This window comes from Quercus lobata, chromosome 10 (assembly GCF_001633185.2).
Source record: "Quercus lobata isolate SW786 chromosome 10, ValleyOak3.0 Primary Assembly, whole genome shotgun sequence".
NCBI classification, from domain to species: Eukaryota; Viridiplantae; Streptophyta; class Magnoliopsida; order Fagales; family Fagaceae; genus Quercus; species Quercus lobata.
The window spans coordinates 30,126,032-30,145,591 of NC_044913.1; the positions used below are offsets into that span (position 1 = coordinate 30,126,032).

The window sequence follows — 19,560 nt, forward strand, 5'->3', positions numbered from 1 at the left end:
TTCTCGAGATCTGAAAGATTCCAAGACAGACGTAGGCAGACTATTACTCATTAGTACTAATTTCCATACCACCGACAGATGAGTTAAATTTACCTACTCAGGTTACTTTACCATGGTTCATTTCACCTATAAAAGAGATAGACTACGAAGACAGAAGACAAGTTTCTAAGTTTCTAAGATTCCAAACTTTTACGTTCCAAGTTTTAGAAAGCCTTTTGTAATAGCCTTCCCTCTCCCTCAGAAAGACTTTTGTACTCTCTTCCCATTTTGTAATCTTGTAACCTTTCTCTTCAGACAGTTTTATTTTCAAGCTTGTATCAAAAACAACAGTTTGTTTTCAAGTTTATCAAAGACTGAAGTTTTTATTCAAGTAAGATTTTACTAGTTTCTGTTTTCATATTCCATACTTCATTTTAACCTTATTTTGAATATATCTATTTTACCATTTTACTTCTTTATTATCTATTTTATCATTGTTTATGCTTCCATATTACTGCTGTGCTCTCTCCTGGGTAGTCATTGGTATTATAGCATCCGGATCATAAAACACCTAATGAATAGTGAATAATTTATGCATAAAAAACAGTGAACAATTTTTCAAGTAATGCTAAACAGAAAATTATTTTATGCAGAATGTTAAAAATAGTTTATGCAGGAAACAGTGAACAATTTTTATGAGAAACAATTTTAATTAATGCGGAAAACAGATTTTATGAATGCAGTAAGCAGATTTGAATATACAGTAAACATGATGTAGCACCAACTGTGGCATGAGTAGTTTTTTGAAAGACACGTCACCAACTTGCTGCTTTAGCGCCAGCTATAGTCATATGAACCACATGCGCCAACAGATGCCACTGTTTCACATGTGCTGCTTAACAGCTCGGCACGATTTCACACATTGTCCAGTCATATCATCCACATTCATGAGAATACTTAAATATATGAATAATCATACCCTGGTGCCAGGGACATAGCACTATGTCAATTAAATATGATGCTCTGTTCAAGAACACTGTAACTACCGCCTACATCTTCAAATCTCACTGTTACATTGGGAACATTTAAAATCCTATTTATGTAGTGTTTTTCTAGCCAGTATTGACATGACAAGCCCTAATAACTGTAATTATAATGCTTGGAACATGAAATGAGGTTATAAATGCACCACAATAATGATCTTATTTCTACCCCACTAACTTCGTAGATTGACTAAGCTATGAGTCGCAACATCTCAACATCAAATCGTACAATGCGAAACAAGTTTGGATCTACTTCAACAAATGGATTATCACAAGTTCCAGCAGATCAATAACTACAAACATACACAGACCACTATGGAGGGAAATGGGTTGGAAAGAAGAGAGATTTCTTTAATATGCCAATATACACTTCTTTAATATGCCAATATACACGTATGAGAGTCTTGGAAGCGTTGGGCACTTCATGGTCGGCAAACCTACAAAACTAAGTACAGATACCACCGCAATAAAGTTCACCGTAGTAGAACCACCATGGTCAACCCTATACGAGAAGAGGTGTGAGTTGGAGGTGTATTGTCGATGGCATGGATTACGAGTTCCTAAGGCACGCTCAGCCGAGTTACCTAGAGATGAACCTGCCAACATGCTTGCTCGTTTTGAACAAGAGAACAATCAAATGCAAAGGCGATTAGATCGTTTTCATGCAATCCAAAAAGCTAGGAAGCATCTAAAGGGGAAGGCGCAAGAGCGAACCATCAAGTCTATTAATGAAGTTACTATGTTAGATGATAAAAGAGATATTTCAAACTTTTCAGATTCAAGTAATGATGATTTCCAAAAATTTCTACCTACGAACATTAGACGTTGTTGTTAATGTCTACACGTTCTGTGCAATACAAAATGTTGTTGTTAATGTCTGACAACTGATGATCATGTACATTCAACTTTTACAAATCTAAAGATTAACTGTTCATTAGTTTTTGCTAAATTTATATGAAATCACTTGCTCATTTTTTCCCTGTTGTTCTTTGTTGCTACATATGATTCTTGTGCTTTGGTTGGACAATGTCCTCTGCTTTGTAATGTAGGAAATACCTTAGGAAGTGAAATGCCTCCAGTTAGATATGTTGATGTTTCCAATATTCTGTTTGTGTAATTTGAGCCTTGTTGAGCACCCAAATTAGATTTATTGTACATTACTTATTGAGCCCTAACCAGAAGTACTCGTGTGCTATTACTTCTAACCAATAGTCACAGATTATGGGAAGAGTGTTTCGACTAGCATCCTTGAAAATGACCAAAGATAGTAAATAGTTCTACATGTGCTACTCTACTGCTCGGCACTGTTGAGCCCTGACTAGAAGTACCCATTCACACTCACGTGAATACACAAATATGCAACCCTTTGTAATGCACCATTTTCAAGGATGCAGAGCATCCCTGGAAAGTTTATGCATCAATTTTGGGGGTGAGTTGTCCACCATTGCTACACTGATGTTCGCAGTGCTGCATGTGCTACTCAACAATTTGGTACGTTCCTTGATTTTCCATTGAGTTTACACGATTTTGTTCAATCAACAATTTTGAAATTTTCATCAAATCAGAATGATTAGTACATTAGTACACAGTTTTAAATTGAATTTTCACAGTTTTGTACATTTGATGACTTCAAATTTGGAAACAAATTTGGACGATTTGTACATCTAATGTAATTAATTTTCCATTGAGTTTACTCAATTTGGTATGTTCTTCAATTTTCATTTGAATTTTCACGATTTTACACACTCAACGAATTTGAATTTTTCAACAAATTCGTACTATCTGTATATCTAATGTACACTATTTTCCCTTGAATTTTCATGGTTTTGTACATTCAATGAATTCAAAATTTTAAACAAATTCATACGATCTGTACATCTAATGTACATACTTTTCCATTGAATTTTCATTATTTTGTACTTTCAACGAAGTCAAATTTCTCAATTGTCTAGACTATTTGTACATCTTATGTACACCTTCACGATTTGGTACATTCGTTGATTTTCCGTTGATTTTCCATCAATTTCTACATTCAACTAATTCGAACTTTTTTACAAATTCGAATTATTCGAGGCATTTACCATTAGGTGATTTATACGAATCATTCATTTTTCTTTCATGGAGTTTGTCCGTTATTCATATGGTTACATATTTAAAAAAACACAAAAACCATTTAAGTGCAATAAACGCACCAATGCTAAAAGCAGTTTATGCAGAAAATAATGAACAATTTTTATGAGAAAACAGCAAACAATTTTAATTAATGCAAAAAATAGATTTTATGAATGTAGTAAGCATATTCGAATATACAGTAAACATGATGTGCAGAGAGCAAATTTTATTAATGTAGAAACAAATTTTATCAATGCAGAAAAATAGATTCGATTATTGTGAAATTCAAACATGAAAAAGCATTCAAATTTGGCATTTAGATTTAGAAAAAACAATTTCACTAGGTGTTTTATGAGAAAACAGGGATTTTTTTTTTAAATAGTGAACAGAAAATGATTTACGCAGAAAAGAGAGTGAATTTTTTTTTAAATAATGCTGAACAGAAAATAATTTTATGCAGAATGCTAGAAATAGTTTTTGCAGAAAACTGTTTTATGAGAAAACAGTGAACAATTTTACTTAATGCAAAAAATAGATTTTATGAATGCAGTAAGCAGATTCGAATATACTATAAACATGATGGGCAGAGTGCAAATTTTATTAATGTAGAAACAGATTTTATCAATGCAGAAAAATAGATTCGATTATTGTGAAATTCAAATATGAAAAAGCATTCAAATTTGGCGTTAAGATTTAGAAAAAACGATTTCACTAGGTGTTTTATGAGAAAACAATGAACGATTTTTTAAATAGTGAACAAAAAATAATTTACGCAGAAAAAAGAGTGAACAATTTTGTAAATAATGCTAAACAGAAAATAATTTTATGCAAAATGCTAGAAATAGTTTATGTAGAAAAAGGTGCACAATTTTTATGAGAAAATAGTGAAAAATTTTTCTTAATACAAAAAACAGATTTCATGAATACAGTAGGCAGATTCGAATATACAGTAAACATGATGTACAAAGAGCAAATTTTATTAATGTAGAAATAGATTTTATCAATGCAAAAAAACAAATTCATTCATTTTGAAATTTAAACATGAAAAAAAATTCAGATTTGGCTTTGAAAATTAGAAAACAAGATTTCACTAGGTGTTTTATGTAAAAACAGGGAATAATTTTTTAAATAGTGAACAGAAAATAATTTACCCAAAAAAGAGAGTGAACAATTTTTTAAATAATGCTGAACAAAAAATAATTTTATGCAGAATGCTAGAAATAGTTTATGCAGAAAACAGTGAACAATTTTTATGTGAAAACAGTGAACAGTTTTACTTAATGCAAAAAACAGATTTTATGACTGCAGTAAGCAGATTCGAATATACAGTGAACATGATGTACAAAGAGCAAATTTTATTAATGTAGAAATAGATTTTATCAATGCAGAAAAACAAATTCATTCATTTGGAAATTTAAACATGAAAAACCATTCAGATTTGGCTTTTAAAATTTGAAAACAAGATTTCACTAGGTGTTTTATGAGAAAACAGGGAACAATTTTTTTAAATAGTGAACAGAAAATAATTTACACATAAAAGAGAGTGAACAATATTTTAAATAATGCTGAACAGAAAATAATTTTATGCAGAATGCTAGAAAGAGTGTATGCAGAAAACAGTGAACAATTTTTATGAGAAAACAGTAAACAGTTTTACTTAATGCAAAAAACAGATTTTATGAATGCAGTAAGCAGATTCGAATATCCTGTAAACATGATGGACAGAGTGCAAATTTTCTTAATGTAGAAACAGATTTTATCAATGCAGAAAAATAGATTCGATTATTGTGAAATTCAAAAATGAAAAAGCATTCAGATTTGGCGTTTAGATTTAGAAAAAACGATTTCACTAGGTGTTTTATGAGAAAACAGTGAATGATTTTTTAAATAGTGAACAGAAAATAATTTACGTAGAAAAGAGAGTGAACAATTTTTTAAATAATGCTGAACAGAAAATAATTTTATACAGAATGCTAGAAATAGTTTATACAAAAAACAGTGAACAATTTTTATGAGAAAACAGTGAACAGTTTTACTTAATGCAAAAAATAGATTTTATAAATGCAGTAAGCGGATTCGAATATACAGTAAACATGATGTGTAGATTGCAAATTTTATTAATGTAGAAATAGATTTTATCAATGCAGAAAAATAGATTCGATTATTGTAAAATTCAAACATGAAAAAGCATTTAGATTTGCCGTTTAGATTTAGAAAAAACAATTTCACTAGGTGTTTTATGAGAAAACAGTGCACGGTTTTTTAAATAGTGAACAGAAAATAATTTACACAGAAAAGAGGGTGAGCAATTTTTTAAATAATTTTGAACAGAAAATAATTTTATGCAAAATGCTAGAAATAGTTTATGCAGAAAACAGTGAACAATTTTTGTGAGAAAATAGTAAACAGTTTTACTTAATGTAGAAATTAAATTCGTATTTTAAAATTAAAATCTCTATATTTTACAATGCTTCTATTTAAATAAATAAAAACGTAAAAAAGCTACTTATTTTTATGTTTATGTTTATTTGTCGATAATCCCAAAAAAAAAAAAAAATTACTGGGTACTCGAGATTGGTGAGCTCGAGTACTCTATAAATAAAATAAACACCATTTTATGTTTATGTTTATTTGTCGATAATCTCAAAAAAATTACAAGGTACTCGAGCTTAGTGAGCTCGAGTACCTTAGAAATGAAAAAAAAAAAAAACAGCATTTTGTTATAAAATGGTACTCGAGCCTGGTATACTCGAGTATTGTGTTGCATGGTACTCGAGTTTACCATACTTGAGTACCACACAATTTTTTTTAATTGCCCAATTTTCACCTCAGCAGTGCCACGGTGGCAAAACTTCTAGGAACTTGAGTTTAAGAAACTCGAGCACCATAAAAAGTGGTATTTCCCAATATAGTTCCGAAACTGTGTTTTTTTACAAAAAATTTCTGAAATTAGTGGTATTTGGCCATTTTGGCCCAAATCTAACACTAGCTAGAGGTCCAATCTTTTGCGTCAAGAATCAAAAAGAGTTCAGTGGAACAGTGACACAACCTTTGAGGCTATATGCATGAGAAGAGAACTACTTTAAAGTCTAGACTTTGAGGAGTAACCCCCACCACACAAGTTAAACCAAAAGCAAAAGAAACCAAATAAACCCAAAAGAACCTATCAGAAAATGAGCTGCTTCCACAGTTTCTGCCTACAAACCCCAGGTAGAAACTAGACTTAGTAAGCTGAAATGGCTGTTTCTGAATACCACGCTTGCCCTGCAAAAAAGAATACCCAATAATGAGACAAGTAATTGCACTAGCAAAATAGAATGATAATTCTGCAAGAGTAAAAAACTTTCAAAATTAAGAGGAATTCAGCCCGAGCATTAAGCACAATGGAAAGTCATCTGTAAATTCAAAGCAGATTAATTAGCAACTCAAATGTAAACAAATCCCCAACATATATCATGCAAAGGTACTCTGTTATAAAACTAAAAAAATTAAATTTCCCCATATCATACAAATATCTACGCCCCCCACCCACACTAGCAAATACATGAACAAAGAAATCATTTAAAGGTGCCCATTGCCAAACACCTATAAGTCCAGTCTCCGTGATTGTCACAGCAGCTCCCCGCAAGAACTACATATATACACATAAGAGAAACCTTATCAACTTGATCTTTCTACACCCTATTCTATAAATCCCACAAGTTCACTATTTCCACAAGTCATGCATGCATATTTTAATTTTTAACCAACAACTTCGGGTCTACGGAGGTTGCATCCCACACCTGGAAATGAAAAAAATATATGTAAGCACAGAAAAATAACGAGAAGAATAATAAGAAGAAACAACAAAGCACAAGCAAATATCCCTACCTCAACAACATCACAAAGAAAAACTCCATGCTCCACTCAATTCAACACACATAAATCCTAACTTCAACTATCAAAAACCAAAATCCACTAAACATTAAGCAAACTTTGCTATCACAGATTCCAATATCCCATGCAATTGAAGGACACATCATTAAATTAGGGCACTTTAGGAAAATCACATAGTACATCCCAAAAAAGAAAGGACAAGTAACATGGGATGTAATACAAAAAGTTCCGCAAAGATTATTGATAGATTCTAAGAAAATCTCTTTTATAAGAAATAGCCCTCTTGCAGAATATGCCAGGATCCATAGGAATGTAGGTGCACCATATTGGCCCAAGCAAAAATATAGCAGGATAAACATTTGTACTTCACATTTAAAGAATATCAACCTACAGTCCTCTGGACTGAATGAAACACAGTCAAATCTGATAATTCTGCTAAACCAGAAACATCACTTCAAAATCAAATATAAATTACTCAATGAACTCCCAAATGTGCTAAAGCATCTGAAAAGCAAAATACAGTTAGAGCTTTACACTATCTAGTAACAGAACAGAAACCAACACAAGATGTATTAATACAGAGGCAACCATCATGAAAGAAACACAATTCACAAAATGTTCTTTGTCTGTACAGAAGCTGGATATAGTTAAAGCAGAAAATAAAAAATGCAAGGAACTTAAGATTAATAAGCAGTGGGAGAGGTGTGGGGGGGACGAAACAGAATCTGCAAATAATATTTAAGGAGTCATGGTCATAAGATTAAAATTCCGCATCCAACTTCTGGTGGTTATGAAAAAATAATTCTCTAACCTTTTAAGGTGTTGATACAAAAAGGTCTCTATACTGCATAGAAACCATTTCTCTTGCTCCAGCGCTTGCGAGCATCTCTCTTAGTAGCTACAGACCACTTGGGTTTTTCCTGTGTCTTCAACCCAAAATTTGCTTTCACAGCAATTTAAAGAATGCAGTAAAAGCTAAAGAAAGTACTGAATAATGACTATCATCACTGCCTTAAATTTATTCGGAAAAAATAAATAAATGAAGTAGTCAATCTCAAAAAAAAAAAGGTTTTGCGAACAATAGCAAAAAGTTAATGTCACATACGGTGAATCGATTAGCAGCTGATAAATTTATAATAATAACAAGTTGGAAATACAAATTTGAAGCCAGGACCCTCCACCCTATAATGATTTCTATCAAGTCCAAACACATGCACACAGAATCAATTATTCATTGGGGAAAGGGGGTGTGGAGAAGAATCAATGATTCATTGGAACACTTAAAGGCAATAGCAAATTGAATTTTAAGGGTCAGAAAAGACCTAAAATAAGATTATCCAATACGCTAAAGCTAGAAGTTGATATCCCCTAATACTGTGCAGATACCCTTGCGCGTCGCCGCGTCAGGCATTTGAGGCTTAGAAAAATCATTGGACGCAGGTGTGACGGTCATTTTGCTGCGTCCGTGCATCCCAGCTGTGTACTAGGGGTCAAACAAATCAAGTAAAAAAATTACATAAATTAAGAAATTCAATAAAGAGAATGATTGGTTTTGCAAAGCTAACAGCCAATCTACTAAGGTTCTAAAGAAAAATAAGCTGGGGATATGGATCTCTCATTATCTTCAAAACAACACATTAGACAATGGGGAACAATTATCCATATATGACCATTCCGATGGCAACCAAACCGCCATTGCCAACAAGCTAGGAGTCCCACAACTGACTTTGGCATAACCCAATGTCCCCAGTGGATGTTGCCATTAGAAAACTTCTAGAGATCTGCCATTGAGGCCTCATATACATACACTCATCGATTCTTACTAATCTCATTAGAATTAAGACTTATAATTTGACTCGTAAACTAAAGGACTAAGAAAACCCAATACAGCTACTAATACTATTAGAAATCCTAAAATAATACCAAATATGATTCTAAAAACAACCCTAAGTTGGGTCAGATGTTGCATGATTGCTATATACATGAAAAAAGCTTGTTAGTTGCCAAAAGCTGAAAATTTCTCTAAAGGCAGCAACTTGACTTTTCTTCCATGGCTGAATCAATTTCTTCTCAATATTACAAAAGGACTAGTGAGAGTTGTGGATTGACTATGAGTATCTTAGAATCATCTCATTGTTGTGGATGGCATATTTTGCTTTAGATCTCTATGCAAATCTTGAAACAAAGAAATCTTCTCCAGCTTTTGAAGTTAGATGAAAATTATTATATTGGAAGAAAAAAAATGCATTCTTGAAAATTGAATTAGATAATCTTGGGAATCTTGGTTGGTTCTAAACTGTGTGGCTTTCATTTCCTAGTAAATTCTAAAGTCAAAGTTTGCACATATTACATATGTTAATTTTCATAATCAAGCCACTCGGTAAATAGTATATAAAAGTCACTTGGTAAATACTAAATAGTTATCTGAAAATTTAACTTTCTATTTCTGCTTTAGTTGAGATCCAATGATTTTAGTTTTCTTCATGTGCTTTAATAATCGTAAATTTCATAATTCCTTATGCAAAACCTTTTTTAAAACCATTTTTGATAAGTGAACATCAGTGTTCAAGTTGTTGCTATGAATATTCTTGCACTATAGTACTCTTAGCAAGTATTATGATTTGTTTGCAGATTGCTTTTGCACACTAAAAATAATTGATGAATCACGCCCGAAACCTGGGATTTCAGTTAATTTTTTTGCTGAAAGTATGGAAATGCTTCCCCACATTGCGTCAGCTGGGGATATAATTCAGCTTTCTCATGTTGTGGTACATCCTAATTGTAAATTCCTCCAAAATATGATTTCCACTATGCTTTTCTAGGTGACAAATTTTTAAGATATAGACAATTTGTCAATTTCTTTTTCTTTCAAGTTCTCTGGTTTAGTAAATTATTGGATCTTCCCAGGGTTTTTATTTTAATTATTTATATTTTTGATCAGTTCATATTTCATTATTAGAAACTAGTCGCTAACCCGTGCGATGCACGGGCAAATTAATAACTAAGTTCCAAAATAGTGTTATTTATTTATTTTTAAGATTGTTAAATATACATGAGTATTTATCGAAGTTCAAATCTCTTAAAACACTACACCAATATGAGAAATTTGATTGTTGTGTTCTACCTAAATACAAAGTTAAAAACAACATCTAACTTTGTATTACTTATTTGTACCTTTAGTTAACAACCTCAAATTACTGGTAGGCATCCTACGTCTATTATGAATTGCATCCTTTCTTTCATGAAATTTAAGATCTCTATCATTTTTTTTAACATAATCCCTTCTATTATTCAGTCTGTTTGCAAAATCCTGGTAATCCTAGTTGTTTATTCCTTATTTTTGTCATCATCAATGTGCTTTAAAAATCACGTTTAGGAGTATCATTTGAAAAGTCATATATGGTGCCATTAATAAACAGTAGAAAGGGAGCACAACATGCAAACACAAGAATGCTTTACATATCTTTAAATAAACTACATCCATTTAAATTAAAAAAAAAAAAAAACATATTAAAAGAAAAACATTAAGGACCTTGATCTTTGTGAAATAAGGTTATAATGTTATTACATATAAAGTTATTCATCAGCCCTGTCTCAGTCTTGTGTGCACTGCAAGCAGTAGCTAGAGCATTTGAATCAATTGCAGTCTTTTCTTTTCAAGGCAACACTTGTAGCAGTACCCCACGTTCCATCTTGCCTTTGGATGGTTGTCCTCAGAGGTTGCTATTAGAGATATCTAAAATCACGGTAGCAGCCATAGCCTATTGAGGTTACAGAGATAGAGAGAGGGGGAGTGCATTATCGGGTTCAAAGTAGTTCTAAGTTTAAACTAAGTAAAATATTTAACTAAAATACCGTGCTAAAAATAAAAATTAAAAATATTGTTGAGGTGTAAAATTGTGAAGACTCCAAAGCTGAGGTGGCAAACTCTTAAGAGGCCAACTTTTTATTAACATTTGAATTTCCTTGCAACCTTCTATTAACATGAAGCAAACAAACACAACCTATGTTAATATTTCTCACTAAGTGCTTTTTTAAGAATCTGCCAATAACTACCAGAACATCCTGGACTTTGCATCAATTCCTAGTACAATGCCAACAATTACCAATTATCACAATACAGCTAACACTAAGTACAATAGAAGCATAATGCATATTAGCATGTACAACAACAACAAAAAAATTTCACAAACAGCAGCACCAGGCCTTAGTATAGTAGCACACAGCAGCAATAATGTTAGTTTGAATACTGGAAAATGAAGATTAGCCTTATGACCATAGGAGCAACATAGAAAGCCTATTGACTAAAACCTTATCTTCTTTCCTTTTTTTTTTGGTAAGTGAAAAACTTTATCTTCTTTCTAAATCGTTTTATTTCAAATTATTGAAGCTCAACCTTCCAAGGGTTCAAAAGAATGATGACAGTGAAGCATAAGCAGCTGTGAACAGTTGTCGGCCTAATTAAACCATCAACACAATAATTAGACTACAAATATTAGTTATATTAATAATTATTTTTCACAAAATTAAATCTTAAAAAAAAAAAAACAAATAACAAAACCTAAATAATATTTAACACAAATTTTCTTCAATTGAACAAAGACACAGAAAATGATAAGATGGAAAGAATGACATTAACACATTGAGATGCAAGGAAGATCTACCTAAAAACCCCCTAACCATAACTACAATTAAGCAAACAACATTAGGTTAAATTACAACTGAGTTCAAAACTGGAATCACAAATATTACATCACTTGAATTTCATGTTGATATAAGTCTTAGGATACTCAGAATATCCTATGACAAAACCGAAAATTTAATGAAAAATATGGTATAAATAAACTAAAACAAATCCTCCAACAATTATAAAACCATAACCTAAATATAGAATATTAAATCTCTCATAATCTGAAAGAAAACAAAAAATAAAGTAAATAACAAAAGGGTACGATGAAACAAACTTGAGAATTGGTTACCTTTGTTTTACTTTTTAATTCTTAGCACCAAACAGATTGCCAATCTAATTTTAAGAATGAAATACAACTTTAAAAAACTATAAAATCGAGCATTGTAAACAATCAAATCAACAGTTAAAAATATTTTAAGAAATAAATCTCTATCAAAACATAAAAGTAAATAACATTATACTTTCAAATTTCACAGTTTTAACAAAGTGACAAATCCTTCATACATTTTCAAACAGAACCACTTAGGAGAAACAAATGTAGTCAAATGTATTCAGTAAACTGTATCAATAGGATCAAGCTTCCAAATCTAAGTGACAGATGATAGAACCACTTAGGTTTATTAAAAAAAAAAATTATTAATATATACGAAAATTATAGCTTCTTCTAAACTATTTATTCATAACCAATTCGGATGCGAGCATAACGGTTAGTATTACCTAGATATAGTCTTCTCGTTCTTCTTCTAGCCATCCTTCAAAACCTTATCTTGGATTTGGTGTGGCGCCAACATATTTGAGTCACTGATCTCTTTTAAATTAGAATAGATTTCGGTTCCCTTGTCCAATACAGCGAACTTGGAATGAGTTTTTTGCTTCCTAGATCTTCTAGTAACTTTTGTTGGACACGATTTTGATTCTCTCATCTACTCTTTGCCATCTAGGCATATAATAACAGATAACAGGAAAAAAATACTCAATATCAAAGCATCATAAATAAGGGGGTGGGAAATAATTACATCAAGCATTTAAAAAAGAAAAAAAAATCTATAGGGCTAAACCCACATTTGCATGTGTGTTTAACCATTGTCATTCCACAGTTGCCACATCGCAATGAAATTTTCAATGTTAGACATGAAATCAATGTCTATGGAAATTTGGAAGCCCTACCAAAAAGGTAAGCATAAACAAAGAAACCAAGATTTTGAATAAGAAATTTAACAAAAACCAAGTGATCAAAGATACACATTGACAAAAAAAATATTTATTAATAATAATCACATATAAGAATTTGGATTTCCAAAAGACACGAATTCAAAATAACCATTTCCAAAAATACTCTCTGCTCCCTACGCTAATAGGAAATACCTGTTAACTTACTATTACATTAAGCAGAATAACGTGTTTTTTCTTTTTTAACTGTACATGAGGTATAAGTTTAAGTGGGTTTTTATCCTACGTGGCATAACATGAAACATTTTAATAAACCATCAGCTTAACTGTTAGTATTATAACAGGGAGGCATTATTGAATCAATTTGGTTCCTTCCCTTTATATCTACAACTCTGTATCTTTCACTTTTTAAAATTTTGAAAAATGCAGCAAAAACATGCATGTGCAGAATTTGGTGAGAAGCAAAAAAAAAAAAAAAAAGAAGCTTGTATTGTCTAATGCTCATAGGACCAAGACTAAAACTGATAAATAATCTGCATATCAATAATCATGAACATATATAAAACTGATTTAGGAGTAAGCATTGTTTTAAGAAAATAACTCACTCAGAAAAGATGGATTGTGGATAGGAATTTCGAAGCTAATGAAACAATCTATGCTTGATCTGCAAAAAAAAAAAAAAAAAAAAAAAGAAAAAAAAAAAAAAAAAAAAGAGAGAGAGAAAATTAGAGGAGCAGTGAAGCGTGACTGGAGATATAGATGAGAGAAGCGGATGATAGATGGATGAGGAAATACCATTTGATGTGAATGTCATAGGCAACAGAGATAAGTATTTGAATTAAAAAAAAAAAAAAAAAAGGTCGCATCAAATACCAAGCATAAAATTTAAAATAAGAACAACAATAAAAGCCTTAATATTGTTCACATTTATTTCTTTTCCAGTACAATTCTAGCAACAAATGAAGCATCAAATTAATAACCTTTCACACATTTTTTACTGTTTAGTTTCTAACGAAACCAAAAACTCAAACTTTGCTCATTCAATCAGTCCCCAATTGAACCAAAAACAAATACCAATTTCCCTCATCATTCCCTCACTTAATCCTCCATTTTCTCAACAACCAATCAAAAACCTCATTGTTTCTAATTAGGCAAACTGAATAATTCCTTGAGTTATACTCTTTAAAGAAAAATAACAAGTAAAAAAGCATATATAATCACAACTTTCTTGGGAAAGAAACAGAGATGGAAAGCAAGAGAGAAAATGTGAGTTAGGGCAAGAAGGAAAGAACCAAACAAACAATATCAAAATCTGAAATCTACAAATCATAACAGAAAATCCCAAAACATCTAAGCAAATATACCTATCCAACCAAAATACCCAAAAACTAAGTCATATTAAATACCCAGATATAAGAAAGGGGAAAAAAATGACCGGTGGCAATTTCGACGATCTGATGATGGCAGGTAAATGGCCTGAACAGAGTTAATGGCACTTAGATTTCTCTACCTCAATCTGAATTCCTGTGTGTGCCTGCGGTTTCGGTGTTCTGAGTCTGGCGAGGGAACGGATGGCGGTGGAAAATCTGACAGTAATCGTGTTTTGCCTCTTTTTCTTCTCAGTTTCTCTCTCTGTGTCCCAGGCCTCATCGCCTCCCTCTATTTCTATCTCTCTTTCTCTGCTTCTTTCGCCGTTTCCTCGTCGCCTCTCTCTCTTTCATTGCCTTTCTATTTCGATCTGTGTGTATATGGAGGTGCAGCGAAGAATCGCAAGTTTGAGTCAATTTGGGTTTTAGGGTCTGCGTCTTTTTTTTTTGTGTGGATAAGCGGCGTGAAAGGGTGTCTTTTATAGTTTTATTACGTTTTTTTATTTTTTTATTTTTTAATATTATGCTGACATGGAAATTTGTGGGAGGTTTAAAAGTTTCGGTTTTATATATATATATTGATGAGATAACAAAAAGCTATAAAAAAGAAAAAGAAAAAAAAAGGTCACTAATCCCCTCAGAAACCACTGACTACCTTAAACGACAACCGCGGCCAAAGTAATAAGATTCAGCAAAGAAGGATGGGAAGGATGACGTTTCTTTTATTTATAATAGAAAACATTTGAAGTCATCATAAAAATGCGGATAAATTTTTATTTATTTTTGATTAATGTATTACGTATAATCGAATGAAAGAAGAATCACATTAGCAATGTTGTACTTGGGGGAGAGGGAGCCAAGTGGCTTTGCATGGGTGTGATTTGAATGAGGGGATTGGGTTGGATCACCAATGTATGTATTGAACTAATTTTAAAATTGGGAGTGAAGGATGGCCTAGATGGCTGGTGGGAAATGAAATGGGCCAATGCTAATAGGTTGAAGACAGTGCTTTCGGGGGTGGTGTTTGAGTCTTGGAATGCTTTTGTTAGAGGGAGACTGCCTGTTTTTATTGCCAATGAATGTTAAGACAACAAACTGAAGACAGGCATGCCAGGGGTGTTGTGCAGCTAGATTTGGAAAACATATATGATCATGTTAACTGGAATTTCCACATTTATTTGTTGCAAGGCTATGGTTTTGGTGAAATGTGAAGGTGGATTACTGGATTGTTTCTTGAATCTCCACCATCCGCTTTTCTGTTTTAGTGAATGGTAGCTTGCGTGGTTTCTTCCAAAGCTCTTGAGGGTTGAGACAGGCCAATCCATTATCTCCTTTATTATTTATAATTGTTATGGAGGCAGGAGGCTTTAAGTAGGTTAATGGAGAAGGCTGTTGAAGGGATATGTTTTTTGGGCTTCAGGGTAGGGGGTTCAACTGACTCAACATTAATGGTTTCAAATCTACTATTTGCAGATGATACATTAATTTTCTGTGGGGTTGACCCGGAGCAAATATGGTATTCGAAATGTGTAATTGTGTGGTTCCACGCTGTGTCAAGTTTAAAGATATATTTAGGGAATTCAAAATTGGTATTGGTAGGTCTTGTGCAGAATGTTGTAGATCTAACTGACAATTGGGATGTAAAGTGGCGATGCTCCCATTGAAATACCTGGGCCTTCTTTTAGGGGCAACTTTTAACCAGAAGGTAGTTTGGAACTTTGTTGTGGAAAGAATGGAGAAACAACTAGCTGGATGGAAAAGGATGTATTTTTCTAAGGGAGGTCGAGTCACTTTAATTAATAGCACATTATCCAACCTACCAATGCTACCTATCTTTATTCCCTAATCCTATGGGGGTTGCTCTTTCTATTGAAAAGTTGCAAAAGGATTTCTTGTGGGGTGGAATTGGTGATGAGTTTAAGTTTTCACTATGGCCATTTTCTAGCACTGTTGGAGGGTGGTTGCAGCAGATGTGTTTGCTGTTTTTGAGGAATTTCATAAATACTGTAAGTTTGAAAAATCACTTAATTCCTCATTTATAGCATTAATCCTCAAACCTAATGCTATTAATGTTAGGGATTTTAGACCTATCAGTTTGACCAGAAGCGTTTTAAAATTGTGGCTAAGTTGTTGGCAAATAGATTGAAAGGAGTGCTAGATAAACTTATTTTTGCATCACAAAATGCATGTGTAGGTGAAAGAAAAATTTCAGTTTCAGTAGTCATTGCCAATGAGTGTATGGATAGCAAAATCAAAAGTCACATTCCTGGCATTATCTATAAGCTGGATATAGGAAAGGCTTTTGACCATGTTAATTGGGAGCTTCTTCTTTATTCATTAGAGAGGATGGGGTTTGGTGAAAAGTGGAGAGGGTGGATTTGTACATGTATCACCACAATACAATTTTTTGTTTTGGTTAATGGTTTTTGTTGTGGTTTATTTTTGCTCATCTAGATGACTGTGGCAGGAGGATCCTTTATCTCCTTTGCTCTTCATCCTTGTCATGGAGGTTCTCAATAGAATGCTATAGAAGATGGAGGAGGAAAGACTTATTAAAGGTTTTGAGGTTAGAAATGTTGGTGGATGTCTATCTCACATCTTCTATTTGTTGACGACACTATTATATTTTGTGATGCAAGCACGGAAGAGATTTTGTACATTTGATTGTTACTAACTTGTTTTGAGGTAGTGATTGGGTTGCAGGTTAATTTGGGAAAAAGTGAGATGGTGCCAATGGGTGAGGTGGAGAATGTGCTTGAACTGGTTAATCTTTTGTATTGCAAGGTGAGGTCTTTTCTTATGACTTATCTTGGAATGCCATTAGGGGCTCTTTTAAATCAACAGGAATTTGGAATCCCATTTTGGAGAAATTTCAATGTCGTTTAGCTAGTTGGAAGAGGATGTACTTATCTAAAGGGGGAAGGTCAACGTTATTGAAGAGCATGCTTTCAAGCTTGCCTAACTATTATTTATACTTACTCACCATTCCCTCTAATGTGGTGAATAGAATAGAGAGGTTACAGAGGACTACAGGCACCATTTGGTGTGATGGGATAATGTTAGGACATATGTGAATCATGTTAGAAACATATGTCAACATTTTATGTAATTGGCTAATCCTTTGACAAAACACACTTTACTTATAATTGGGTAAATCTAGGATGTGTTTAATACTTCAAGAAACAAGGTTTCAAGTTCAAGTGTTAAAGCCATGCAAGTCTGTCCAAAAATCAAGTAATGAAGTGCTAGATTTTAAAGCTTAACAGCTAACTCGATAGTTAGCATCTATCGAGATTTAAAAGCTACTGACGCCTGTGGCTCGACAGCTAGCTCAATAGATGGTTATCTATCGAGGTTTATGAAACTCAGTTTTTCATAGCTATTTTTCATCCAATCCTTGGGTATATGTTTGGGCTTTATTTTCTACAACCCTAAACATAGATAAGGATTATTTTGAGGGCCGTAAAAGGTTACACAAGTTGCATAAGAGCACAATTCTACAAGTGTGAAGAAAAGTGTGACCAGAAACCTAGTTTGCCCTAGTTCTTCTTTCTCTTGAAGAAGCTGCTGTGTTTGTACACCGTAGAGTTTTGTGACCAATGAGCTTCTTGATCTTCATCGTATGATAAACTGAAGAACTTTGCAGCCAACATCTTTCTTAAGTTGGTGATTAAGTCGCATATTGGAATCCGCACATCTATTGGTTAGTCACATACTGGGAGCCGTACATTGAAATGAGAGATTGTCACTACAGAACAAGTCCAATTGGGTATTGGGGTAAGGGTTCAATTGTAGGTTGGTATAAGGTACTGAGATTTCTTTACTTGTAACTGCTTGTTTTAATAATAGTGAATTCTTAAGAGTGGTGACCTTAAAATCATCCGGCAGGATTTTTGCCGTGTAGGTTTTCCCCATTCATAAATAAATTACCATGTCAATTTATTTTCCGCTGCATGCTTTGGTTAATTGGTGATTTGTTTGTGCTACCACGCGCTTTGCATGTTAATTTGATTAATTAATAAACTTGGCTAATTAATCAATTAATTTATCACAAGGGGTCAATACATTCTTGGCTTATCAAGTGGTATCAGAGCAGACATACTCTAATTAAGTGTTAATCTTTACTGTGTAATCCATTGACCCCTATTGTCATGGATAGAGGACAATCTCTTATTATACCTCCTTTATTTGATGGCACTAACTATGCATACTGGAAAGTACGCATGAGAGCTTTCTTGCAGTTTTTAGATGAGAAAGTGTGGCAAGCTGTGGAGATAGGCTGGACTAAGCCTACAGAAGCGCCAGCTGACTGGGATGATGCCAAGATCAAAGCGGCAAACTTCAATAGCAGGGCATTGAATGCTTTATTCAGTACAGTCACGAATGAGGAGTTCAAAAAGATATACTCTATTGAAACGGCTAAGGAAGCATGAACCATTCTCCAGACAACCTATGAGGGAACCAAGGCTGTCAAGGATTCAAAGCTTCAAAAGCTCACTACAAGCTTTGAAGAGATCAAGATGGAGGAGGATGAGTCATTCGATGAGTTCTATGCCAAGCTTAAAGACAAAGTGAACTCAGACTTTAATCTTGGGGAAACCATTGCTAAACCCAAGATTGTGAGAAAGGTGCTCAGATCTCTACCCGAGAGATTCAATGCCAAGATCACTGCCATTAAGGAATCAAAGGACATCGACAAAATTCCTTTGACTGAGCTGATTGGAAATCTGCAGACCTATGAGTTGGGTTTGACGACGATAGGGAAATCAAGTAAGAGTAAGAGCATTGTAAGGTTGAATTTATTCAACCATCTAATTGGCTTTATTCCGTGCCAAATTTGTTTGTAATTCAGCATTTAGTAACTCTGTATTTAGGTGGGTTTGATGTAAGGGTAGTGAGTGAGATAGAGTGAAGTTTGCTCAAGAGTGTGCAAGAAAACAGAGACTCGCGGCTTGGCCTCGCGGGTGACTCGCGGCTGCAAGCCGCCAGACACAGCACACGTGCCAAGCATGCTGGAAGGTGAACAGTCATGCAAGCTGGAGCACTACAGGACAAAACAGGACAACTAGCCATACGGTTATCTCGCGACTGGATCTCGCGACTTAGTCAAGCCGCGAGGTCAAGTCGTGAGCCACCCCTGTTTTGTAAAACCTGACGTTTCACATTCCTCTCACACTCCAATATAAATACCCCTTTTACCCACGATTGTAAGAGAGCTTCCGGAGAGAATTTTGAGAGAGAAACCCTAAAGAAAAACAAGATTGATTCACCCACAATCTATACATTAGAGTCTCTTCAAATTCCTCAACTCTCTTCCTCTCTA

General features: G+C 33.5%; 1 pseudogene; it reads left to right on the top strand.

Moving 5' to 3' along the window:
• Positions 1 to 1,401: 1,401 nt before the first annotated feature.
• Positions 1,402 to 19,560, top strand: part of LOC115964619 — an 86,198-nt pseudogene continuing 68,039 nt past the window's right edge.